Raw genomic sequence first — 27,189 nt, 5'->3', positions numbered from 1 at the left:
CGGTCGAGTGTCTGGTCGAGTGGGCGGTCGAGTGGGACTCTGGACCTTGTTTCTTCAGCCTTAACTCTCTTGCTTTCTCCTCTTGTTTGCTTCACTTCTCCTCAGCATTGCTTCCATGCTTCTTAAGCTCCAAAATCACCTGATTGTGCATGAAAAGATGCAAATACAATGCAACTATACTCTAATGCATGACTAGTCCTAAAACTATGCAATAATGGTAAAAATGGATAGCAAAAGATGAAAAGATGTGAATATACTAAGGAAAAACATGGTAAAATATGTGAACATCATTAATCATAGAACACCAAAAGCTGTGGTATCTTATGGACCTAACATAGGTCATATCCCTCATGACATAAGATTAAAAGATCCAAACCTTCCTCTTCGGAGCAGAAACGGACGTGGCTAAAACATATAAAGATCGGCGTAGTCACTCATAGGGAAATCTCTATCCGGATAGAGGATAGTCTATATCGATTCATAGATGGATCTTTTCATCTAGATAGGTATCCCGTGGATAGAGAGAAAGATAGGGATCCATCTAGATCTTGATTCACTATTTCCATTATTTTACTTAGTCTTATTAATTGGGTGGGGTTCGGGGAGCATGTCTGGCATAATCAAGGCTGTCGCTCCTTCTTCGACGGGGATAGGCAGATAAATTCGGGTTCCTAGTCCGGGTGGGTGGTCCAGTTCAAGTCGAAAATACCGCTAGAGAACAAAAGATTTAATGAAAAGATAATCAATAGAAGTGGCCAGGTCACCCGGCCTAGAAAACTCGCTTAGACAAAGACTCAATCTATTTTTCGGAAAGGAGGGGTAGTTGGAGTCAAGATATTGTGTATAAATATATATATATATGAGAGAGAGAGTCTCTTGAGCGGCCGAGAATCTTATGTCAAAAGGACCAAGGACGATCTTTTCGGAAAGGAGGAGTCAGTCTTCTTTGAAGATCGATGAAAAAATCGGACAATTATGCTATTCTGCCCTTTCTTTTCTACATTCCATTTTTTATTGAGCCGAATCACTATCATTATATTATATATTCATTGTTGGTTTGGCTGCTGGTCTAGCGATCCTTCCTAGCCGTCGCCTAGAGTGCAGCCTGCCCGCTGAAGACCGTAACGTAAGTGACTCAGTGCTCCATACGGGGGAAATGAAAGCAGAATTCGTTCGGATCCTCCCACATGTTCAATCTTTTTTTAGCGGTTTCCCCAGAGATCTTTATCATTAATGCAACCTCCATTTTGCTCATTCATGGAGTTGTATTTAGTACCTCTAAGAAATATGATTATCCGCCGTTAGCCAGTAATGTGGGTTGGCTTGGATTACTTAGTGTTGCGCGCCTAGGAGGGCAGCGCGCTTGGGGATGCAGAGGAGCTATTATCGCCCAGCCCCCTACCCTAACCTAATGCGGCACCGGATTCGGACCGTAGGGAACCGTAGCATGGGGGGGGACGTCTAATCCTTTTGCCGCCGCAAGGCTGGCTAATCGTACGCAGCAGGCTCGAAGACCCCCTGGTTCTGGAAGGCACATGAGTCCGAACGCTATGTNTTGCACCGGATTCAGACCGTAGGGAACCGTAGCATGGGGGGGGACGTCTAATCCTTTTCTGCTGCAAGGCTGGCTAATTGTACGCAGCATGCTCGAAGATCCCCTGGTTCTCGAAGGCACATGAGTTTAAACGCTATGTTGAATGTGCGACCGACACTACATAGGTACCAGTGCAGGTGAGGCGTTGGTCGGTCCTAGAAATAGCGGCAACGGCGCGAGGAGTTAACGACCGGACGTGCTGCAACCTAGGGATCACTAGGCAGCTCTTTCGCTCTATAGGGATCGGGGGGCATAACACAGTTCCTCTTGGAGGGGGGTTGGTTTGCCCGGGTGACTGATCCTGCCATAATGTACTCCTACATATAGCACCAGCAACCAAAGTCAAGCATACATATGAAGATCTTCATGCGTGAATAGCCGGGAGGAAAGAAAGAGCGGTAGATGATAATGAAAAAGGGCGCCGCGTCTGTACGGGCGGGCGGAATGGATGAGCAAAAGGTGCCATGGGGTGAGGAATATCCCGAGTCTCATGTAAGACAAATAAATGCACCCCGAGGTGCTCCCAAGGAACTGGGAGACCTTCTCGAGCAGAGGATTGGCAATTGAAAGATAAAGCTAGCCTATTCGTTATGGGGAATCAATGCTCCGGGATGAATAAAGCTTACCTCCGGCACCTGGCTTTCCCTGGCACATATTAGCTTAGTTGTGTCGGTTTGTTTGGCTTCCTCTCCTAGCCCATTCCTAACTAGTGGAGAAAAGGTTCGCTCATGCTGGAGGGTTTTTTTCCACTTAGTGATCGGTCTCGTAGTTCACGTAAATCCGAATAAGTTATCACGGACGAGCCACATGCAGGGAAACTTGCACGTGTGGTTCTGGCCGGGCTTTTCTGAGGTATCTAATAACCTTGCTTCTGCTCGCCGCTGGCGCACCTCTCCTAACTATTTCCCATTTATTCTGGAATAATCTTTTTACGAGGGACAATTTTACATATTTCTGCCAAATCTTTCTATTATTAAGTATGGCTGGTACCATTTCGATGTGTTTCGATTCTTCCAACCAAGAGAGGTTTGATGCTTTTGAATTCATTGTATTAATTCCACTTCCTACTCGCGGTATGCTCTTTATGATCTCGGCTCATGATTTAACTGCCATGTATTTAGCTATTGAGCTTCAAAGTTTATGTTTTTATGTAATCGCAGCATCAAAAAGAAAGTCTGAATTTTCCACGGAAGCCGGTTCGAAATATTTGATCTTAGGTGCATTTTCCTCTGGAATATTATTTTTTGGGTACGACCGGACAACTACCGATATCAATTAATATCGTTTTTAGAATGTTGTTGTTAAAATAGATAAATATCTATCTATATTGTAAACTATCGGATCGGGTATGACTTAGATGTGAAACTTTAAGACCTCATTAGTTGTGATATTGATCTTACGAGGGGAACGAAATCAAAGAATATATAGACTAGTAAAGACCCTCTATGTAGTTGTCTATCTAGGGCGATCGATCTACATCTTTCTCCATAGCCCTTGGGCTGTGTCTCGATCTCCTACGCGTGAAATCAGAGGGACCTGCTTCTATGGAGATTCCCCTTGGTCTAATTCCACGCCTTATGATGAAAGGAGAGTCGGCGTGGCATCAAGTGAAGATTTAGGGAAGTAGAGAGAAATTCCCTTCTGAGTATTCCGAAGGTGTAACCTAGGCAACGAAAAAGGGCCTGATACTTCAACTAGAGGAGCGACCAGTTGGTTCACCAAACCCCGACCCAGCGTCACACGTTCTCCACGTCCGAAGGGATCCAGTGCCCAACTACCGACTCCTCCCGGAATTTCGTTATTGGAGCCGAGCCGGGAACGGCCATTAGTGGACACCCACTACTTTTCACCGGTTAGAGAGGCCCTCTTTAATACATAAAGAAATGATGTTCACAGGGGCCAGAAAGACTCGGCCATAGGAACTTAGCCCACCTACGCGCTGGTAAACGAAAACCACCTCGACCGGATCAGAGTGAAATCAGGCCGCCCCTTGCCTTGAAAGAATTCACACGCAGCCATTTGCTTTCCCAAAAGAAGGGGAGATCCGCTGCTTACTGCTCACGGTTTTTTTTACCTATACTATAGTAAAGTCGTCTGCCTATCTTTCTTCTTTCTTTTTCTTCTATTCACATCAGATTTTATACTTTCACCAATTAAAGGTGAAAAGGGGGAAAAAAGAGAGCTTTGTGATTTGCCCACTTCTTAATTTAGAGTTATCGAGATTCTCAACTATCTAACACTCACTAGACCTGATATATGTTATGTTGTGAACAAGGTAAGTCAATACATGCAAGCTCAAACAACATACCATTGGAGTATTTTGGAAAGAATTCTTCACTACCTCAAGAGAAGTCCCAGACAAGGCATTTGGATGGGCAAGAACTCCAACACCGATCTTGTGGGTTATTGTGACGCAGATTGGGCTGGTGACAGGACAGATAGGCGGTCTACAACCGGCTACTGCACATTCATAGGAGGGAATCTAGTAACCTGGAAGACTAACAAACAAAAAGTGGTGTCGATGCCAAGGGCTGAATCCGAATATAGAGCGATGAGAATGCTAACTACCGAGCTCACTTGGCTGAAGGCACTACTCAAAGATTTAGGCATCAAGTCATCCACACCAATTCCTATGCACTGTGACAATGAAGCCGCTATCCACATTGCAACAAATTCAGTATTCCATGAGAGAACCAAACACATTGAGTTGGATTGCCATAAAGTTCGAGAGAAGATTGAAGAAGGGGTCACACTTCCATATCACACACCGAGTGTAGATCAGCTCGCTGACATTTTTACCAAGGCCGCAAGTCGTCAAGTCTATGCTCACATTCATAACAAACTTGGACTTGTGGACTTGACGCATCCTTGATCTCTAGTCCGCTATTCGTGGCCATTACACTCTTTTTCCCTCAAGATAGTTTTCTCCCATGTGGTTTTCTATGTTGAGGTTTTTAATGAGGTAGTGGCTCACGAATCTCCAACTTCAGCCGTTTCACTGGGCTAAACTTGAGGGGGCGTGTTGATCAAGGAGAGTAGGACATGAGATCAAGACTGGCCGTACGAGTGTCCGTACAACCAAGACCAATTGGCCATGGTTTGAGTATGGAAATAAGAAGAGAAAGCCTTGATGGTATTGCAGCCCAAGAGGAAGAAGGATCTAGAAGAAAAAAGGTGTAAAATATCTAGAGTGAAGAAAGTCACATGTGTACCTTGGAGGACGAGTGTATGCGAGTCAAACAAGGGACGGGCAGGTCACTTTCACCATTAAGACCGATCAAGACAAGTCAACCTAGTGTCACGTTCTATTCTACCTCTATCTCTAACGGCTATATGCTCATTTTTCTTCTATAATAAGCTATGTAACACACATTAGAATTATTCTAATTAAGTCTTTTAGTTGATTCTCTTTTCTCTCAAGTTATTCTCTTTCCTCTCAAGTTATTCTCTACTTTACATTCCACAATTCTAACACAAAATGGGTATAAGTATTGTCTAAAGACTCCTAATCCATCTCTAACTCTAGAAATTAGTCCAATATGGATTGTAACACATTTTGATCCTAGAAACACTAACAAATGTTCTTTACAGCTTCTAAGCAATGTTTTCTTGGTTTAAGCCTGTTTTAGGACAAAATGAGTATAAGTGTTGTCTAAACACTCCTAATCCATCTAAAACTCTAGCATTATTCAAATACATTGGATTGTAACACATTTTCATCCTAGAAACACTGACAAGGCTGTTTACAGCTTCTAAGCAATGTTTTCTCGGTTTTAACCTGTTTTGGGACAAAATGGGTATAAGTGTTGTCTAAACCCTCTTAACCCATCTCTAACTCTAGCAATTTGTCAAATACATTGGATTGTAACAAATTTTGATCCTAGAGGCACTAACAAACCTGTTTACAGCTTCTAAGCAATGTTTTCTTGGTTTTAGCCTGTTTTGGGACAAAATGGGTACAAGTGTTGTCTAAACACTCTTAACCCATCTCTAACTCTATAACATAGTCAAATACATTGGATTGTAACAAATTTTGATCACAGAAACACTAACAAAGCTTTTTACATATTCTAAGAAATGTTTTCTTTGTTTTAGACTGTTTTCTCGGTTTTAGCGTGTTTTGATACAAAATGGGTATAAGTGTTATCTAAACATTCCTAATCCATCTCTAACTCTAGCAATTTGTCAAATACATTGGATTGTAACACATTTTGATCCTAGAAACACCAACAAAGCTGTTTATAGCTTTTAAGCAATGTTTTCTCGGTTTTAGCCTGTTTTCTCGGTTTTAGCTTGTTTTTGGACAAAATGGGTATAAATGTTTTCTAAACACTTCTAATCCATCTCTAACTCTAGAAATTAGTCAAACATTGGATTGTAACAAATTTTGATCCTAGAAACACTAACAAAGCTGGTAACAGCTTCTAAGCAATGTTTTCTCGCTGTTAGCCTGTTTTGGGACAAAATGGGTATAAGTGTTGTCTAAACACTCCTAACTCATCTCTATCTCTATAAATTAGTCAGATAAATTGTATTGTATCAATTTTTGATCCTAGAAACACTAACAAAGCTGTTTACAGCTTCTAAGCAATGTTTTCAAGGTTTTATCATGTTTTCTCAGTTTTAGACTGTTTTGGGACAAAATAGGTATAAGTGTTGTCTAAACACTTCAAATCCATCTCTACCTCTAGAAATTAGTCAAATATACTGGATTGTAACACATTTTGATCCTAGTAACACTAACAAATCTGTTTACAGTTTCTAAGCAATGTTTTCTCGGTTTTAGCCTATTTTCTCGCTTTTAGCCTGTTTTGGGACAAAATGGGTATAAGTATTGTCTAAACATTCCTAATACATCTATAACTATAGAATTTAGTCAAATACATTGGATTGTAACACATTTTGATCCTATAAACACTAACAAAGATGTTTATAGCTTCTAAGCAATGTTTTCTTAGTTTTAGCCTGTTTTCTCGGTTTTAGCTTGTTTTGGGACAAAATGGGTATAAATGTTTTCTAAACACTTCTAATCCATCTCTAACTCTAGAAATTATTCAAACATTGGATTGTAACAAATTTTGATCCTAGAAACACTAACAAAGCTGGTAACAGCTTCTAAGCAATGTTTTCTCGTTGTTAGCCTGTTTTGGGACAAAATGGGTATAAGTGTTGTCTAAACACTCCTAACTCATCTCTAACTCTATAAATTAGTCAAATACATTGGAATGTATCAAATTTTGATCCTAGAAACACTAACAAAGCTGTTTACAGCTTCTAAGCAATGTTTTCAAGGTTTTATCCATTTTTCTCAGTTTTAGACTTTTTTGGGACAAAATGGGTATAAGTGTTGTCTAAATACTTCAAATCCATCTCTACCTCTAGAAATTAGTCAAATATATTGGATTGTAACACATTTTGATCCTAGAAACACTAACAAAGCTGTTTACAGTTTCTAAGCAATGTTTTCTCGGTTTTAGCCTATTTTCTCGCTTTTAGCCTGTTTTGGGACAAAATGGGTATAAGTGTTGTCTAAACACTCCTAATCCATCTCTAACTCTAGAAATTAGTCAAATACATTGGATTGTAACAAATTTTGATCCTAGAGACACTAACAAATCTGGTTACAGCTTCTAAGCAATGTTTTCTCGGTTTTAGCCTGTTTTCTCGGTTTTAGCTTGTTTTGGGACAAAATGGGTATAAGTGTTGTCTAAACACTTCTAATCCATCTCTAACTCTAGAAATTAGTCAAATACATTGGATTGTAACAAATTTTGATCCTAGAGACACTAACAAATCTGGTTACAGCTTCTAAGCAATGTTTTCTCGGTTTTAGCCTGTTTTCTCGGTTTTAGCTTGTTTTGGGACAAAATGGGTATAAGTGTTGTCTAAAAACTCCTAATCTATCTCTAACTCTAGCAATTAGTCAAATACATTGGATTGTAACAAATTTTGATCCTAGAACCAATAAAAAAGCTGGTTACAGCTTCTAAGCAATGTTTTCTCGGTTTTAGCCTATTTTGGGACAAAATGGGTATAATTTTTGTCTAAACACTCCTAACACATCTATAACTCTATAAATTAGTTAAATACATTTGATTGTAACAAAATTTGATCCTCAAAAGACTAACAAAGCTGTTTACAGCATCTAAGCAATGTTTTATTGGTTTTATCCTGTTTTCTCGGTTTTAGCCTGTTTTCTTGGTTTTAGCCTGTTTTGGGACAAAATGGGTTAAAGTGTTGTCTAAATACTCTAAATCCATCTCTACATCTAGAAATTAGTCAAATACATTGGATTTTAACACATTTTGATCCTATACACACTAACAAAGCTGTTTACAGCTTCTAAGCAATGTTTTCTCGGTTTTAGCGTGTTTTGATACAAAATGGGTATAAGTGTTATTTAAACATTCCTAATCCATCTCTAACTCTAGCAATTTGTCAAATACATTGGATTATAACACATTTTGATCCTAGAAACACTAACAAAGCTGTTTATAGCTTTTAAGCAATGTTTTCTCGGTTCTAGCCTGTTTTCTCGGTTTTAGCTTGTTTTTGGACAAAATGGGTATAAATGTTTTCTAAACACTTCTAATCCATCTCTAACTCTAGAAATTAGTCAAACATTGGATTGTAACAAATTTTGATCCTAGAAACACTAACAAAGCTGGTAACAGCTTCTAAGCAATGTTTTCTCGCTGTTAGCCTGTTTTGGGACAAAATGGGTATAAGTGTTGTCTAAACACTCCTAACTCATCTCTATCTCTATAAATTAGTCAGATAAATTGTATTGTATCAATTTTTGATCCTAGAAACACTAACAAAGTTGTTTACAGCTTCTAAGCAATGTTTTCAAGGTTTTATCCTGTTTTCTCAGTTTTAGACTATTTTGGGACAAAATGGGTATAAGTGTTGTCTAAACATTTCAAATCCATCTCTACCTCTAGAAATTAGTCAAATATACTGGATTGTAACACATTTTGATCCTAGTAACACTAACAAATCTGTTTACAGTTTCTAAGCAATGTTTTCTCGGTTTTAGCCTATTTTCTCGCTTTTAGCCTGTTTTGGGACAAAATGGGTATAAGTATTGTCTAAACATTCCTAATACATCTATAACTATAGAATTTAGTCAAATACATTGGATTGTAACACATTTTGATCCTATAAACACTAACAAAGATGTTTATAGCTTCTAAGCAATGTTTTCTTAGTTTTAGCCTGTTTTCTCGGTTTTAGCTTGTTTTGGGACAAAATGGGTATAAATGTTGTCTAAACACTTCTAATCCATCTCTNGAAATTAGTCAAACATTGGATTGTAACAAATTTTGATCCTAGAAACACTAACAAAGCTGGTAACAGCTTCTAAGCAATGTTTTCTCGCTGTTAGCCTGTTTTGGGACAAAATGGGTATAAGTGTTGTCTAAACACTCCTAACTCATCTCTATCTCTATAAATTAGTCAGATAAATTGTATTGTATCAATTTTTGATCCTAGAAACACTAACAAAGTTGTTTACAGCTTCTAAGCAATGTTTTCAAGGTTTTATCCTGTTTTCTCAGTTTTAGACTATTTTGGGACAAAATGGGTATAAGTGTTGTCTAAACATTTCAAATCCATCTCTACCTCTAGAAATTAGTCAAATATACTGGATTGTAACACATTTTGATCCTAGTAACACTAACAAATCTGTTTACAGTTTCTAAGCAATGTTTTCTCGGTTTTAGCCTATTTTCTCGCTTTTAGCCTGTTTTGGGACAAAATGGGTATAAGTATTGTCTAAACATTCCTAATACATCTATAACTATAGAATTTAGTCAAATACATTGGATTGTAACACATTTTGATCCTATAAACACTAACAAAGATGTTTATAGCTTCTAAGCAATGTTTTCTTAGTTTTAGCCTGTTTTCTCGGTTTTAGCTTGTTTTGGGACAAAATGGGTATAAATGTTGTCTAAACACTTCTGATCCATCTCTTACTCTAGAAATTAGTCAAACATTGGATTGTAAGAAATTTTGATCCTAGAAACACTAACAAAGCTGGTAACAGCTTCTAAGCAATGTTTTCTCGCTGTTAGCCTGTTTTGGGACAAAATGGGTATAAGTGTTGTCTAAACACTCCTAACTCATCTCTAACTCTATAAATTAGTCAAATACATTGGAATGTATCAAATTTTGATCCTAGAAACACTAACAAAGCTGTTTACAGCTTCTAAGCAATGTTTTCAAGGTTTTAGCCTGTTTTCTCGCTTTTAGCCTGTTTTGGGACAAAGGGTATAAGTGTTGTCTAAACACTCCTAATCGATCTCAAAATCTATAAATTATTCAAATACATTGGATTGTAACACATTTTGATCCTAGAAACACTAACAAAGCTGTTTACAGCTTCTAAGCAATATTTTCTCGGTTTAAGCCTGTTTTGGGACAAAATGGGTATAAGTGTTGTCTAAACACTCCTAATCCATCTATAACCCTAGAAATTAGTCAAATACATTGGATTGTAACAAATTTTGATCCTAGAAACACTAACAAAGCTGTTTACAGCTTCTAAGCAATATTTTCTCGGTTTTAGCCTGTTTTGGGACCAAATGGGTATAAGTGTTGTCTAAACATTCCAAATCCATCTCTAACTCTAGAAATTAGTCAAATACATTGGATTGTAACAAATTTTGATCCCAGAAACACTAAAAAATCTGGTTACAGCTTCTAAGCAATGTTTTCTCGGTTTTAGCCTGTTTTGGGACAAAATGGGTATAAGTGTTGTCTAAACACTCCTAACCCATCTATAACTCTATAAATTAGTTAAATACATTGGATTGTAACAAAATTTGATCCTAGAAACACTAACAAAGCTGTTTACAGCTTCTAAGCAATGTTTTATTGGTTCTATCCTGGTTTCTCGGTTTTAGCCTGTTTTGGGACAAAATGGGTAAAAGTGTTCTCTAAACACTCTAAATCCATCTCTACATCTTGAAATTAGTCAAATACATTGGATTGTAACACATTTTGATCCTAAACACACTAACAAAGCTGTTTACAGCTTCTAAGCAATGTTTTCTCGGTTTTAGCCTCTTTTCCCGCTTTTAGCCTGTTTTGGGACAAAGGGTATAAGTGTTGTCTAAACGCTCCTAATCAATCTCGAAATCTAGAAATTAGTCAAATACATTGGATTGTAAGACATTTTGATCCTAGAAACACTAACAAAGCTGTTTACAGCTTCTAAGCAATGATTTCTCGGTTTTAGCATGTTTTCTCAGTTTTAGCCTGTTTTGGGAGAAAATGGGTATAAGTGTTGTCTAAACATTCCAATTCCATCTCTAACTCTAGAAATTAGTCAAATACATTGGATTGTAAAACATTTTGATCCTAGAAACACTAACAAAGTTGTCTACAGCTTCTAAGCAATGTTTTCTCGGTTTTAGCCTGTTTTCTCGGTTTTAGCCTGGTTTCTCGGTTTTAGCCTGTATTGGGACAAAATGGGTATAAGTGTTGTCTTAACACTCTTAAACCATCTCTAACTCTAGCAATTAGTCAAATACATTGGATTGTAACAAATTTTGATCCTAGAAACACTAACAAAGTTGGTTAAAGCTTCTAAGCAATGTTTTCTCGGTTTTAGCTTGTTTTGGGACAAAATGGGTATAAGTGTTGTCTAAACACTCCTAACCCATATCTAACTCTATAAATTAGTCAAATACATTGGATTGTAAAAAAATTTGATCCTAGAAACACTAACAAAGCTGTTTACAGCTTCTAAGCAATGTTTTCTCAATTTTAGCTTGTTTTCTCGATTTTAGCCTGTTTTGGGACAAAATGGGTATAAGTGCTGTCTAAACACTCCAAATCCATCTCTATCTCTAGCAATTAGTCAAATATATTGGATTGTAACACATTTTGATACTAGAAACACTAACAGAGCTGTTTACAGCTTCTAAGCAATGTTTTCTCAGTTGTAGCCTGTTTTCTCGGTTTTAGCTTGTTTTGAGACAAAATGGGTATAAGTGTTGTCTAAACACTCCTAATCCATCTTGAATTCTAGCAATTAGTCAAATACATTGGATTGTAACACATGTTGATCCTAGAAACACTAACAAAGCTGTTTACAAATTTATATAACTAAGCACACTAACCTTTACATCCACGAGAATCGCTTCAATACGTAGAATAACTCCATGTTTTGTCTTTTGGATAAAAATTCCATGTCCTGGCTATTAGAACTCTGATCTTCCATTCTCTTCCTAAAGAATTTAGATTAGAGAGATGAGTAAAATCAAGAGGCATGTTGCAGCTGAAACAATAGAAATCAGAATTAATATGCATTGAAGAAAAAAGTAATGGATATGAACAAAAGATAAAGAACTTACCTCTGTGAGAATTGTTGTTTTCTAAAGAATTTGGTAGGGCATTGGTAATTGAAAATAAAAGAGGTTTTCAGGTGCGTTTAGAGAAAGTTGAAAAACATTTATATAGAAGATGGGAATTGTTGTAACCACCATGAACGTAGATCTGTTAGTGGGAGTGAAATTAGGAATGATTTTCAGTTTTGTTTGTCAGTTGTGTTTCTCGTGAAACAGAAGAGAGGAAGAGGAAAAGATGAACGACACAAAATAAAAGTGGACATAAACGTGTTTTGATGCTTCGGTTAGGGTTATTCAAACTATGTTTGATGGGCCTCTTTGTGGGCTTCATATATCTTTCATTTTAGCCAAAAATCCAATAAGCTGATAATTACTGTTAGTTTTTTTTTATATATACAGAATTATTTATAGTTTTTCTGAATAGGAACTTGATTTTTTTTTTAATTATTTATAATATCTGATGTGGCATAATTTTACTGGGCATGTGACTTGTGCTTTACAGCATAAAGAATAACAAAAACCAACTAAACCCGTATGTTTGTACACTTTTTGGAGCTAATGAAAATCTGAAAGTTCTATTGAAAACTATGATTAATATTATATCGCTAGTGGGTTCTGATAAAACGATGCATGCATGCAATCAACACATCTCTTTGAAGTGGGTTTTAAAAAACCATTTTGCGCGTGGGGTCAATGCGCTTCTCCCACCTCTCTCTTCTGTTGCACTCGAGTAGATCTAGGTTGGAGTCTTCGCTTTGCCTCTCCCATGTGCGTTTCCGGCGCCGGAGAGAGCTTTTCCCTTTTATTTTTGTTGTAGTTTCTTTTTCGACCGTCTTTATCTCCGCCCCCGTCGCGTTCGGCCGTTTTTGGATGCGAGTCTCCACCTCGTCTCACATCTCATGTTGGTGGTTGTCGTAAGCTGTCGCGCAAGTTCTCCGGCAAGGGCTGTGGCTTCGTTGAGGTGTTTGGACGGGTCTGCACTTCTCCTACGGCGGGTCTCTTGATCAGATCTGGTTCCCAATGGTGCACCGTCAGTTTAATCTCAGATCTGCTTTTCGCCGGTGGTCTCGTCTCCTCGTTTTTCGTGTCGTGGCAGAGCTCGAAGATTGGTTAAGGTGGCGCATTCCGGGGCTGATTCTCTGCGGTTTGCCGTCGTGGTCCTTTTGATGTCGTGTCTCAATTTTGGGTCACGGCTCCTAGTGTGGGTCGCTGGTGGTGCAGTCTGAATCGGAGCGAGTGGCGGCTTGGTTCTTCTCCGGTGTGGCAATGGACTTTGTGTTCATTCCGGTAAGATCTCTCCTCGGCTTGTGGTCCTCCGGTGCTTTAGGCATTGGTTGGATTGGGATTTTCGTAGTTGTCGTGGTGTTCTTTGTTGTGTTGCGGTTTGGAAGGCTAGGCGTGAAACTTAGGCGAGGGTTTTAAGGTTGAATAGAGGCAGCGGTTCAGTCTAGTTTGTATTCTCTAACCCGTGGAAGTTGTTTCTTGATGTGTCATGCTCTTTATTGGTGGTCGGAGGCAGCTTCTCTGACTACCCTTAGATGCTCTCGTGCCGCCGGGTTTGCTTATCACCTCTCTAGCTGTTTTGTTTTTGCATTAGTCCTTGGAGAAGCTGTAGGCACCTTTTTGTTTTGAGGTTTTGAAGGCGGGCCTCGAACAAGGTTCGCTCGTGGCAACAAGGATGAGGGCTCGAGTTTCATTGAAGCTGAGGCAATCACGCAAATGTCTCAGCTTCACGGTTCAGAATTGGTGTTTCCTCCTTGGACCTTTGCTACTTGCTAAACGTTTTTGTCTTCTTTGTCATTTTTGTTGTTCTTTTAAGTTTGGTTGTTGTTGTTGTGTTGCGGTTTGGAAGGCGCGTGAAGCTTCGGCCAGAGTTTCAGGTTGAATAGAGGCAGCGGTTCATTCTAGTTGGTATTCTCTAACCTGTGGGAGTTGTTCTTGATGCGTCATGCTCATGATTGGTGGCTGGAGGCGGCTTCTCTGGCTGCCCTTAGATGCTCTCGTGCCGCCGGGTTTGTTTATATCCTCTCTAGCTGTTTCGTTTTTGCGTTAGTTCTCGGAGAAGCTGTAGGCACCGCTTTGTTTTGAGGTTTTGAAGGATGGTCTCAGATGGGGTTCGCTCGTGGCAACAACGATGAGGACTCGAGTTTCTTTGAAGCTGAGGCAATTACGCAAATATCTGAGGGCATGTACATCTGTTAGGACAGAAATTTGGTCCTTCAATTATTTTAAGAGTTTCTTAAGTTTTGTATAGCATTGGTGTCCTTCAGATTGTGGTCCTTCATAGTATTTTTAATTTAAAAATTAATTATTTAAATAAATATGTAAAAACATATTAAATTTTTAATTTAAATAAAACATATAACATTGAAATTAAAAACATAAGAAAATTACAAAGTTACAAAAACTTGGAAAAAACAAAAAATACAATTAAAACATGAAAGATAAAAATACTAAACCATACAAACATCAAAGATAAAAACATACATTTTATTTAATTCTAAAAAACCTTTGAAGTGGATCATCACTGAGATTATTACAAATGGTTTCATGGCTGTTATGTTTGCATTTATAGGTAATTGTGATTGCACATAGACTGGAGACAGTGATGATGGCGCAGAGAGTGTTCTTGGTGGAGAAGGGAAAGCTAAAGGAGTTAAGCCGCTCTTCTCTGTTAAGTACTCACAAGGACTCACTATCATCAGCTGGAGTTGTGATTTGAGATCTATGAAGTATGATCAAGAGCAGGTAGAGACCAAATTGTTGTGTAAATGAAGAGAAGATACAAGATTCCTCTTTTTCTAAATCTTTTCCATTGTTCTTTAAAAATAGGATGAACAAATCATTTGTTGAGCTAGAAGCCTACAGAGTTTTGTATCTTTCCATGTAATAAACAAAAGATCAATATATGCAATGAAGAAAAAAGAAAGATGACAAAAAGAGGGGTTTAGTTTACCACAAAAGCAGCACGGATCAGTTCCTCCACATAATCAACTGTGGCACCTTTCACGAAGTCGTATGAAACGTTATCTACAACCAATTTGACACCATTCTTCTCAAAAACCCTGCAATGTTCAAGAACAACTATAACTGAGTGACGCAGTTTTGCAACAGAATGAATCATGATTGTTCTAGAGAATGGTAACAGTAAGACTTGAGGTGATCAAAACTCTTTGTAACTCTTTCATCCTCTAACAAAATGACAACAACACTCATAAAAGTCAAGAGAAGGAGCAAAACAACAACAAACAATGTCTGCTTCCAAGTTCCAACAATCTAAAACAGGTAAGTTCAATTCAAACAGAATCATGAACTATGGATGTTGTTCGAAACAAACAGAATCTTTCAATCTGAATTAGAGCAAAAGAGATCAATTTTGAATCAGATTTACAAAAAGATCAATTCAAAGCAGCAGATATGAATCAGAATTTCACATTTCAATCAGAATTTCACATTTCAATCTGAATTTCACATGTTCTCTATCTGGTTATTCTTTCTCTTGATTGAAAACCACCGAATCAAAGGAATGGCAAAGAATGAACCTGCGTATACCTGCATTAAGGAGACCAGGATAATTAGTTCAAAAGGTTTCTAACGGAGTAAACAACGTCCCACAGGAAGGAACGTATCTTCGATAAATAACACATTTACATTTAAATTAAATCCTTTAATTACGAAGGACGGTCGATGCATACGCCGATGCACATACCCTGAGCTTCTCGATTCAGATTTGGTGTTTCTTCTTTGGACTTATGCTACTTGCTAATCGTTTTGCCTTCTTACCGTTTTTTTGTTCTTTCTAGTTTTTGGTCTTTTCGTCTTCTTTGTTGTCTTTGTAACTGCTGTCACATATCAAAAATAGTATAAAATTTTACTTTTTACCAAAAAAAAAAAAAACAGACGATGCATGCATATGGCCTATAGGCAACAGTAGCGTTTTATGCAACCACTCAAAAAGAATAATAGTTGGTTAACTTAAAATAGTGGACAAAAGAGGGAATAACGCATGATATATATGTAAATTTAATATGACTTCTAAATGTTTTTTTATTTTTTGCCCAAAAATTCTAAATTTTTTATTTACCAGCGAAGTGATAAAAAACTTTTAAAATTCTAAATACACTGTTTTCTTTTTTAACTAAATTGTTGCTATTTATATTGTTCCTATTTGTTATTGATATTCACATCCTTTATCTTATAAATTATAAGTCACTGTATCAATAATATTCTGACACATCAACCAATACAAATCAATTTTCAGAAAAAAAAAATATCAGAAAAGAGAAAAAAAAAACATAAAAAAACGAAAAACAAAAATCCACTCAGCCTCTTCTCCATAACCCCCACAATCTCCATAATCCTTAATAAATAACCACTATTTTTATGTAATTTAAAAATGCTAAACCACTATTTTGAATCACTTTCTCTAAACTTTTTTCGTTACCTCATTAGTTTTTTTTACAAACAATCTTTTCTCATGCAAGATTTTGCTTTCTTTCAAGACATTGTAGCCATGACATCTATGAAGGATGATATTTTACTCCGACTAAGCTACAATGTTAAATTGAAAACAAATCATAGGTTGGTGATTCTATTGTTTATTTATTGTTGGTGCAGATTTTTTTGTTTCTATTATGAATTTATGAAGTTGAATTTCTTTATGGAATCCCCCACATCGAGTACTTTTAGTGTCATTGTTGTTCTAATTCATTCTTCCTTTTTTACAAGGCTACACTAAATCTAAATTTAAACATTTTCAATTTCTCCTTCACACATATCATGTTAAACCTATTTTGTTGAATTGGTACAAAAATTTTATCCAAATTTACTATACTTATTATAACTATTTTAAAATACAATATTATTTTTTAATCATTTTATTCAGTATAAGCTTAATTATAATACTACAAACTCTATACCTCCTGTCTGTACGTAGTACGGGATTAAAACTAGTTTATAACATAATTGATTTTTTTTTTGTTAAAGGGTATTCAATTTCTATAAATAAGTGGGCTATTTCCGGATTTAGGCCCATATTATAATCCCTTAGGGCCCAAACCAAATACAAAAACAAGACTAAACCACAAATACAAAACCGACCCGGTTTCCTGAACCGGTTTACAGGAAACCCTAATCTCTGTATGAAGAACACATACAGAGCCGCCGCCCACATGTTGCGAATACACACCGGAACAGGACCTCCGGTGTGCCTGGACACCGCGAGTCGAACGGAGATGGTGATCCAGGATCCGTTTTCATCCCACCACCGTAGAGCCGTAGTTAAGGAGGAAGAAGATAAGCGAGCTTGTCTTTGTCGAGGAGATCCAAGCTTCGTCATGAAAAGGGGAATAGCGGTAGGGAGTAGATCTAGAAACCTTCAACGGTGGTTTAGCTCCGCCTTGCCACAGACGACCTTCACCATCGAACAACGGCGCAGCGAAACCTCCAGAATCTCCAGTCTTCAGATCTAACCACCATCCTCTTTCGTTGCTCGCCGTAGATCTCTTTCTTCTGCTATGCGTCGCTACACCGGCGGTGGAGCTCTCACCGACAGTGTCTCGCAGAAGCTTCTCCTCTCTACTTCTTCCTTGATTTTGATCTGAAAGCTTTACCTAGTTGATACAGTGGTTTACGGATGAAGCACCATGAGCCATGAGGTCCTCATCGTCGCCGGAATCAACGGAGAACCCCTCCGTCGGAGCAAAAGATTGTAATAAAAAAAAAAAGTTTTTTGAGAGAGAAATCGCCGCGTGTGGTTCTCACTCGCGTGACTTCTCTCACCCTTTTTTATTTTTTAAGAGTTAACATAATTGCTTTTACGCCGACGTATTTTTATAGTGTTGGTGTCGACACACATGAGGGTGTATATAAGAGATCGTTAATTGTCAATGCGAGTAATTAAAATCCAGCTGTATATATGGATGTTTGATACATGAAATAGAAGGGTAAAGACAAATGATCCTAGCTTGGTTGGTGAAAACTAAATAAATAGAATTGAAGAAATGGACAGGTGCATTTAGGGTATATATATGCATACATATAGGGCCTACCAACTTCAAGTCTTCAACGGAAGCTTCACTCAAAAATTAACTTTTTGTGCCACCCCACTAAAAAGTAAACTTCGAATCACATGCTTCAAGCATATTATATCCCAAGTCCCCCAACTACATCTCCACTCTTCGGAATTAAAGAACTAATCCCCTAAGGGCAAGATTATGGGTGGTCTCTTATAAGTGGGTTGTTAAACACTATTTGATTTTTTAATTAATTAATTGTGTATTGTGTTGAATATAAGAACTCATGATCTTTTAGTTAAAATTTTCTTCTCTAATGGTAGGTTCTAATTTTGGGTCTCTTATTTTTGAAAATATTGCTTTTCAAAATTTAAAAATTTTAAATAGAATAGAAGTGGTATATATGTGTAAACATTTAAGATTCTATAAAAATAGAAAATATTGCATTTAATTAATTTTGAAACATACAAAACATAATAAAAACATTAATACATATTACAATAGAAGTGCAATTCATAAATGGAGAGAGTGATTAATTATAATACTAATCAAACTGTTCTATTTTATAATCAAACTGTTCTATTTTATAATCGGACCTTAATTAATCAAACTGTTCTATTTTATAATCGGACCTTATATAATTAAACTTATAAACTTTATATAAAGGGCAATTGACAAAATAGCACTATTTTAAGTTTTCCTTCTACAATTAGCACATGTTTTCAAATGTTCCAAAACTAGCACAAAATTATATTTTATTAAAGAAAATATTAATAAAACTAAAACAGTGTCGAAGTCCAGATCGTGACATTGCAACTACCGTATGTTCTCTCTCACTCTTCCTTCTCTCTGATTTCGAACCTAATCGATGATGGTGTTTCACCGATGAACCCAATCGGATCTGAATCGTAGGTGATTCATGAAGTTGAAGTCAGTGATTGAGACACCGCAGAGGAGCCCAAGCATCGATAATATTTAATTTGGATGAATTTAATTCTTGTAAAAGTTGCATAATCGATGAGAGAGGAGAAGAGAAAGTTTGGTTTTTCGGTGCTAGGTCTTTTCCTTTCTATTGTCTATTTCATTCTTCTATTTATCACCCTCTATTGCCACAATCCTCTACACTTTTGTTTGATGTGAGTCTTGTTTTAAGAGCTTTTTCTAGTGGTAGTTCTGATGTTAGTGATGGTGAAATTGAATTTAAAGATTATAATGATGTTATTGATGAAATTGGGGTCAGTGGTGTTGAATCGAGTACTAATCCTGAAGAAGTAGATAATCATCTGATCAAAGTTTTTAGAACAGTTTCAACATACTCATAAACCTGCAATTATGTTCTTTTGTTGGGCTGCAAAGAAACAGGGTTAGCTCATGATTCAAGAACCTGCAATTTTTATGTTGTATTATCTGTTGGGCTGCATAGAAATTCCTTGATAAGTATTGTAGCAAAGACTAGACAGTCTTGTGAAGAAATTTATTGAATTGCTGAGAAAAGGAACACATGAGGCTGCAATTGCTTGCTTGAGGACTAGTATTGCTCCCTATGCTTTGATGCTTACTTGGTACTGGAAAATTCCATCCTTTCTTATTATCTTGTCTCTTTTTCATTGTACCCTAATCTTATGTTTTCTTAGATTCTTGATCTCTTTGTTATTATCTTATGCTTTTTCTAGGATGGTCTTGCACATATTGTTGTTTGTTAATATGTTCTGCTCTTTTTTAGTTTTCACGTTTGCTCTAAGATATATAGGTTCTTACTTCCATCTTCTGAAAATTCAGGAAGGATTGAACGAAATTCAAGAAAGTTTCCTTGAACTTCAGGATGACTGTAGTGACCCTCACCAAGGATAAAATTCCCAAAATAAAAGATCGAGAAAATGACTTGGAAAAGATCTAAGAAAGAAGAAGAAGAAAAATAAAGGAGAACGACCGAGGGAAGTCCGAAGAAAAATTTGTAAGTCGGAGAATAACCGAGCCGAGACGGGAGTAACAGGATGCGCGATCGAGACCCTAAGACCGATCGGGAGTTGGTAATAGTCGGTCAGGTATCGAGAAAATTAATCGAGAGTGTCGAGAAAATTGACTGAGACGTATCGTCAAAGCATCCGAAACGTATCATCGAAGCATCCGAGACATGCTGCCGAGGAGACTGATAGCATCCAAGAGACCGAGAAAAGCTGATCAAGAAATGTCGAGAGGACCGAGAGGCGTGACCGAACGAGACAAGAAACGCCGAGAACTGTCGAGAAAACGTCAGACGAGAGACGGATTTGGTCGAGAGAAATAAAAATTATTTTTCTCTCATAAAATGGACCAATCAGATTACATGCACTATCATGCACTAATAAAACTTAGTTAGTGGGCTTAATGGCGATTAGTGATTGGAGAGTGCTAATCACGCTCCACATGCAAGCAAGGAGGAAGCCAAGTGTCAAGGCGCACTAAGGGAGAAGAGGAAGTGTTCGAGCCTATAAATAGAGGGTGTGGGACTTCATTCTCTCATTTCTCTCATTTTCGCAAAAATTCTTAAGTTCTTAAGCTCTTTTCTCTCACTTAAAAATCGAGAGGAAACGAGAGAGATCGAGAGAGAGATCCATAGGGGAGATTATCGACGTTTGTGTCGAAGGAGAGATCGAGAAGAGAAGGTTATTACGCCGAGAGAGATCGCCGAATAAAGATTAGTCGCCGAGAGTTATCACTTTGTCGAGAGTTCTGTCGAAGAGTTCGTCGAGAATAGACGAAGATTGTGTCGAAGAGATCGTCGAGAAGAACCGGTGATAGTGATCGAAGAAGGTCAATAATTAGACGCGGTTTTCGGTCGAGAACAAGCCGAGAAAAGAAGTTGGTTGTGGATCGAAAGCGGACGAAGAAGCAGGAAGCTGTTCGACGCGAAAAAGGAGCGGTGTGTCTGATCGAGTGGTGCGGTGAAGTCCGGTAATCATCGACGTTTGCGCAAGAGGTGAGTCTGCGGTAATGCATGTAGAATAGATGCATGTAGTTTTGGTTAAAAGATGATGCATGCAAAAATGGTAGGATTCATGTTGAATCACCATGCGAAAATAAACCAAGTTGCATGATAAATAATGTTGACTCACGCAATAATTGGTTGGAGAAGAACTTGGGTGCGTTCTAAGTATAATCGGATCACTTAAAATTTGGTATAAGGGTTGCATGCATGATCAAACCTATAGGATTTTACAAGTAATAACTCTTGTATAAAATCGGTTTCATGCATGAATAAACGAGTAAAGTATTTTGCATTTTATTGCATAATATTAATTGAGGTTAGTCGCATGCGTAATTTGGACGTAAGGATTTAAATGGTTAAATCAAATGAACTTGCATGCCTAATTGGTCTAAGAAGGACTTAAAACGGTTAAATTAAATTGGTTGCATGCATGTGGAATAATCATAGGTTGCACGAATTATGATTCTTGTGCTTATTGATTATTGTTTGTGCTCTTGCTTGATGTTTCTCGCTTGTTTATGCTTGACTTTCTTGCTTGAGTTGTTGTTGGTATTTTAGCGAGTCTCTTGAATTTGTTTCTCGAGTCTTAGCTAGAATAGTGTGTCGATCTTCTGTTCCAAGTGCGGATGTCACACGTGAGTTCCCGATGACCACTCGCGCGGGACACTGTCACGGCTAGCTGGCTACTAGCGTGACCGCTACATGACGATGTAGCATAATTGTGGGATTCCTGCTGGTGACCTTGGTGGTCTCGGCATAGGAAACGAGATGGAACGGAACAAATTATCGAGGGCCCTTAGGTGAAAGAGTCTAGGGTATTTCAAGCGATCCTTGTTGTTTTCTAGATGTCTTTGTTCGGTTGATTGGTGAAGGAGTCTAGAGTATTTCAAGTGTCCCTTGTTTATTCTAGTCGTCCTTGCGAGTCGTATATGAGTTAAGAGTATAAAGTGTTCTTTAGTCGTCTTTCGATGTATATAGCGAGCTTAGATCGTCGAGTCGAGTCGTGTTGATCTAACCTCTCTCGCTTGTTGTGGTTTAAACTGCTTCCGCTATTGTTTCGGCTGTGTTGCTTTGATTACTTGCTAACAGTTTGCGTTGCTTGTTTTCTTTGCTGGTTGGGGTAGTTGGGTCGGGGAGAAGTAGAATCCCGTATAGGTTAAAGGGGTACCCAGGCTCACTGAGTAATCTTAGATTACTCACGATATTATTTTTGGTCTTATAGGGAAGCCTAAGTGAGTCTAGAGCCGGAGCAAACATTAGGGTACCGGATAGGGTTTTCTTGTGTTCTTTGTAAACCCTATATTATCATAAACGGTTATGTAAAAATTACCCGACTATCTTTATATATTACTTTGATGATTTATTTTCGATGAAATATTTTATTAAAGTGATATATATGGTTTTCAGGAAAACATGGCAAGTCGAAAATGATACTCGGCCTTGTCCGGGCTAACACAATGCACCAGGCCACAAGGGTTGCAAAGCCTAAGTAGTCTCGGTTGTGGGTGGAGTTGTGCCAGGGAGGATCGGTCGGGAAGTCTGCAGCTTCCGTCTCTCGACCGGATCACCTCGGTACAATTCCCATCGTGGCATCCCGTGGCTGTCCGTTGGCCTTTGTGGTCATAGAACGGTTCAGGGACATTACAATGACGTTCATAAAAAGTTTAGGAAGAATTGGAGCTGCAATAACACTCAGAATCAAAGACGAACGGTGCTCATACAAGATTGAAGGCTTCAGTTGCCATATGAGATTGAAGTATTTACATTTTGATTCTTTGTATTCACATGGTCTTTGTTTTAGCATTAGGATTTTGGTTATGAAAGATAGTTTGGATGGTTTTCACCACAAGAATTTTCTTAAAACATATTCAGGAAGGTTTTGTATTAATTATCTCGATATTTTTGTAGATAGCTATGTTTTCACCGGTAAACATATAAGAAGGATTTGAGTGTAATATTCAAGAAGGATTCTCATATATTTATGAATGATTTCTTTAATTTCAGAAAGACCGTCATGAAAAGAAAAAAAAGAGCATTAGGAAGAGTCATTGACATTTAGGAAGAACTCCTTGAAATTTAGGAAGAAGTCATTGACGTTTAGGAAGATCTTCCTAAAACACCATGTTGGATATTTCTATTTGCTACCTTTATTGTAAAAAACCAATATGTACACATAATCAAATCATTATACATCATTAATGAAATAATATGTGATACAATAAAGCAAAACACATATAAAGAGATTTAAAAACACATTTTTAAAAAATTTAGGAAGGATTCTATAGCTTTTAGGAAGGTGTTCTTGAATTTTAGGAAGACCTTCCATAATGACGAACACAAACTTCCACTCAAGTGCCCATTTTCTCATCTTCATCATCAACTCTCTGCTTTGTTCTTGAAATATTTGTCATCATGTATATCATTAATCACTTGAGTTAGAGCTGAAAACCTTATTCAACAACATGATCAGTCCACGAATTCAATTTTTGTTTTAACATTACTTCAAGAGATATCTTATATATCACCCCACATTTAAACTATTTCTGCAACACTACCAGATTGATTAACCTTAAAACCACAAGAAACACTACCAAGTTGATCTATGCCATTAGCAAAATATTTCAAAAACTCATAGCAAGCTAGATACCTACCACTTCAAATCAGTCCTTCTAATCTCCATCTCCTCACAAGCTTCACTATAACATACTTATAGAAGCTTCAAAGCCTTGATTCATCAGTTTCTTATGCTTCTCTTTCCCCATTTCTGTAAAATGTGTTCTACACATCACATGTTTTTGACAAACAAAAAGCTCACTCAAACATTACAATAACATACAAATTTTTTTTGAAGATTGGTGTTTTTTGTTAGTTAACTGACTTGCAATGATTTGAAACGACAAGCAAGACTAAAGAGAGCTTATGAACAAATCCCAGAGTCCAAAACTCCAATTGGTTTGATATCTTATATTTGATCTCATTCATCATTGGTAACTCTCTCTCATGTTCCTCATTTGCACTTTTAACATCCCTACACACAACAACAAGTCAGAATTTACAAAGAACAATTTCAACATCTGACAATGAAAATTCCAAAAACTCAATCCTTACTTCAATTCTTACCTTGATTAACAGATTTGAGAACAGCGAACAAGATTCTCTCACTGAAGCTCGCCATCACTGAGTCCGTATTTGTGGCCGTGGGAATTCGCGGGACTGAAACCACGGTGGCGGTGGATTTGTTGTATGCAAAAAATTGAGCTCGTCATCTTCATCAACACCACAATCAAATCAAAATCAATCGGTTCTTCTCTCCAAATCTAGCTTTCGTTGTGAAAACCCAAGCTCTAAACACATGCTCTTTCCTCGTCGAAGATTTTGCCAATTTCGTACGACCCTAAGATTTTTTGATTATTACTCCCTCCGTTTCAAAATATAAGATGTTTTGGAGAAGTTTGTTGTTTCATAATATAGGATGCTTTCAAATTTCAATGTAACTTTTAGATTAGTTTAATATTTTATATTATGCAGTATTGTTTCTGATTGGTTGAACTTGTTAAAAGTAAAGACTTCTTAATCTGCGTGTTTTGCTTCAAACATCCTATATTTTGAAACGGAGGGAGTATTATTTTTCTCTTTTTGTCATTAATTAATATAATAATTAATTAAAAAAAATGCTAGTTTTGAAAAACTTAATTGTGTGTGCTAATTTTGGAAGAAGAACCTAAAATGGTGCTAAGTTTAGGGTATTTCTCTTATATAAACTCAGTGTTTAACATATTCAAAGTGCCGTCCATATTCTAGTTTTTTGTTGATGCTGAATTAAACTTGAGTTTCGATCAAAATGATGTGATCGAACTTTTACAGAGAGGAGAAAAGTTAAAGATAAAAATTCTATTAAAAAAAAACTTGAGAAGAAAAAAAAAAAAAGATAAGCCTATCATCTTTCTTTATCTACATACAGTAATGGCGCCTTCTGCAGAGCCTGCAAAGACAAAATTTACATCACAAGTGACAACCCTATGTCCCTCCGGTAAAAAAGGCTCCGGGAGAACAAAGGTTTCACCAAAAGCAGTCACCTGGCTTTTGGGGCATCTTCGGCTTTTGTCAGATCATAAAAACCCAAAAAGCAGAGAATCAAAATCAGTCTTCCCATGTAATGTACAGAGAGGGGAAAAGAAACGGAGCGATCTGCTGCTTATGAGAGGTCAAACGATCCTTGCCCTTCAATGGTAGCGTAGAGCAGTTTCTTGTACATGATTTCCTATTTCAGATACATACAACTCGTCAGGGTCACCAACAACAACCACAGTAACATCGTCTCAAGGGATATATACAAAGAGACATGGCATAGATGCGCATCAGTTGAGTAACATTGAATATTATATCATCACTTTGAGTACCTCACTCTGGTTTCTTTGCCACATCAAATCTACTAGCTGGTTAGTTCTATTATACTACTTTGATACACATCTGGTGTTGGTGCTTATGCAATTTGAGCCAAAAGAGCTTACAAATATCAATAATTCTAAACATACCTGTCGCAGTTGCTATTCCCATCAATGAAAAACCCGCATTTGCCATTATAGCTCTCACATCAGCAAAATCATCATTCACCAATCCAGGAATCTACGAAGCAAAAACAAAGATAGTTGGGATCAAATGAAAGAGAGAGAGAGAGAGAGAGAGAGAGAGAGAGAGAGAGAGAGAGAGAGAGAGAGAGAGAGAGAATAACAACCAACCATTAATGGTCTCATACCCACTAGCCACCTAACCACAATCACAACCAACAGCGGAATAACAATACCAATAAATATCCAATAATAACCAATATTATAACATACTCCATATCCAATAACCAACCATCAGAAAACATGAAACCAGCAACCTAACAATGTTTCTAATGACCCAACTCTAGCAACCTAGCAATGTCAGACAACATCAAACCGAGTCCCTAGAACATCCTCCTCTTCATTGCCTTGATTCTACGATCACGCTTTGCCTTTACCTGCACCACAAACACATATTGCAATGCATGAGTATTTTATAAACACTCAGTAAGGCAATCCTCCCATCTACTGGGCTATACACACAAGCAATAGAGTCATCTCTAACCATCAACAACAATCAACAAACAACAATAAACAAACCAGGACTCTGCATCGACTGACACCAAAATGCATCGACTGACACCAAATGGAGGTTGCGTCGACCGACGCAAGATCTGCGTCGACCGATGCAAGGTTAACTTGCATCGACCGATGCTCCCAATGCATCAACCGACGCATGCTCGACATAACACTAAAACCCTAGAGTTTACGCGCCGTCCTCGCACCTGCATCGACCGATGCAATGCCGAGCATCATTTTCCTCCGAAGCTTCTCGCCGGATCTTCGTTCCTACCACCACAAAACTCGATCCCAAGCCACATGAAAGCTTCCTAACGACCAGAACAACGATCTAACAAGTCTAACAACACACAACAAGCAAATTAGAGAGTTCTCTAGCTTAGATACGCCACGGTCCTGCACTTACCTTTGCCAAGACAAATCTGAACCTAAATACCAGAAGAAAACGCTTCTAGAAAGCTCCTACCACGATCCCAGCTACAAATCTCTACAGGAACAGCCTCAAATCTCCATAATTTCTCAAGAACGCTCAAGAACAGTTTTCTCTCTTTTCTTTCTCTCAAAATCGGCTACCCACGACTAATGAGACAAAAGAACGATTTCAGGGTTTTCCTTTCCCTTTGCCCAAAGCGCAGCGTTTAACTTAAGTCAAAACGCAAAAACTTGAACCTGCATCGACCGATGCAACTCCCAAACCGGGATTTTGGTTCACGGATGTTACAATTCTCCCCCACCAATCTAGATTCGTCCTCGAATCTTGAACCACCATCAGCCAAAGACTCCCGTGCAACCGTCTCCATGGCCCGCACTCCTCGACCGATTTACAGAAGGTCACCTCTAGGCGATAGACTCACGCTCCATGCATTATTTGCTCTCGACTTTTTGGACTTTCCTTTATTTATAGGCCTAAACCTTGAGTTTTCATTGGCTCCTCATCAGACCTAAGTCTGCATGCCAATGTTGGCTCCTCATCGGGCCTAAACCCGCATGCCATAATATATATAAGGAGAAATCCAAAACTCGTCTCTCGGGTTGCCACCCTACAGCGCGCCCCCGGATCGTCATCCGAAGTCGATATACCAACCATATTCCCAAGCCACAAAGTCTCTGAGTATTGCAGTACTAGGAG

The 27,189-nt window shown here is 37.8% G+C and overlaps 1 long non-coding RNA gene and 1 pseudogene across 1 annotated transcript; one reads left to right on the top strand and one right to left on the bottom strand.

The window, feature by feature from the left end:
* LOC109129940 lies at window positions 3,966-13,066 on the top strand (annotated as a pseudogene).
* Window positions 15,443-15,749, bottom strand: LOC109130087. The gene is made up of 2 exons (XR_002036231.1): window positions 15,604-15,749; window positions 15,443-15,504 (listed from the first exon to the last, which is right to left on the bottom strand). It is a non-coding gene; the product is annotated as an uncharacterized LOC109130087 (long non-coding RNA).

Source organism: Camelina sativa, chromosome 17 (genome assembly GCF_000633955.1).
Source record: "Camelina sativa cultivar DH55 chromosome 17, Cs, whole genome shotgun sequence".
Classification (NCBI taxonomy): domain Eukaryota; kingdom Viridiplantae; phylum Streptophyta; class Magnoliopsida; order Brassicales; family Brassicaceae; genus Camelina; species Camelina sativa.
Note: the sequence above shows the minus strand (reverse complement) of the source record. Positions and strands in the feature narration are given on the sequence as shown.